Source organism: Hordeum vulgare, chromosome 7H (genome assembly GCF_904849725.1).
Source record: "Hordeum vulgare subsp. vulgare chromosome 7H, MorexV3_pseudomolecules_assembly, whole genome shotgun sequence".
Taxonomy (NCBI): Eukaryota; Viridiplantae; Streptophyta; class Magnoliopsida; order Poales; family Poaceae; genus Hordeum; species Hordeum vulgare.
In genome coordinates, this window is record NC_058524.1 from 452,499,120 (window position 1) to 452,500,184 (window position 1,065).

Consider the following 1,065-nt stretch of genomic DNA (forward strand, 5'->3'; position numbering starts at 1 on the left):
GACTTCTGAAATACTAATAATAATGATTTTATTAGTACTCCTATACCACCCGCCACTAGTGCGGAGGCTTTTGATATTAATGCTGCATTGTTGAATCTTGTGATGAAAGATCAATTTTCGAGAAGTCCCAATGAGGATCCCGCTGCTCATCTTAATACCTTTGTTGAATTATGTGATTTGCAAAATAAAAAGGATATGGATAATGATATTATGAAATTAAAATTATTTCCGTTTTTGCTAAGAGAAAAATCTAAATCTTGGTTTTCATCTTTACCTCGTAATAGTATTGGAATGTAGGATAAGTGTAAGGATGCTTTCCTTGCCAAGTATTTTCCTCCTGCTAAGATCATCTCCCTTAGAAATCAAATAATGGATTTTAAACAGCAAGATCATGAGCATGTTGCAAAAGCATGGGAGAGATTGAAATTAATGATCAGAAATTGCCCAACTCATGGTTTAAACTTGTGGATGATTATCCCAAATTTCTATGCTGGACTAAACTTTGTGTCTAGAAATCTTCTAGATTCTCCTGCAGGTTGTGCCTTCATGGATGTGACCTTAGGATAGGCCATCAAACTGATGGACAATATTATGACAAATTATTCTCAATGGCATACCGAAAGAGCCCCAACTGGTAAGAAGGTAAATTATGTTGAAGAAATTGCTACTTTGAGTGAAAAAGTGGATGCTCTTATGAATATGGTGCTAGTAAAAATACGCATGTTGATCCCAATGATATTCCTTTGTCTACCTTGATTGATCAAAATAATGATGCTATTGATGTGAACTTCATATCATGAAATATTTTCAACAACAATGCTTATAGAGGAAATTTCAATGTTAGACCGTATCCCGGTAATTCCTCTAATAACTATGTAAATTCTTCTACAAATGCTAATAGGATACCCTCTGATCTTGAGAACACAATTAAATAATTTAATATTTCACAAAAAGTTTTCAATATATGGTAGAAGAAAATTTGCATGTTGTTGATACTTTGGCTAAAAATTGCTCTTGATGTAGAAACTCTTAAAAGCAAGCTGCCACCTAAGCATGATTTTAATG

At 33.4% G+C, this 1,065-nt stretch overlaps 1 non-coding gene across 1 annotated transcript; it reads right to left on the reverse strand.

Annotated features, from left to right (window-relative positions):
• Positions 1-351: 351 nt before the first annotated feature.
• Positions 352-458, reverse strand: LOC123414385. Its single transcript, XR_006614359.1, has one exon. It is a non-coding gene; the product is annotated as a small nucleolar RNA R71 (small nucleolar RNA).
• Between the last annotated feature and the right edge of the window lie 607 nt (positions 459-1,065).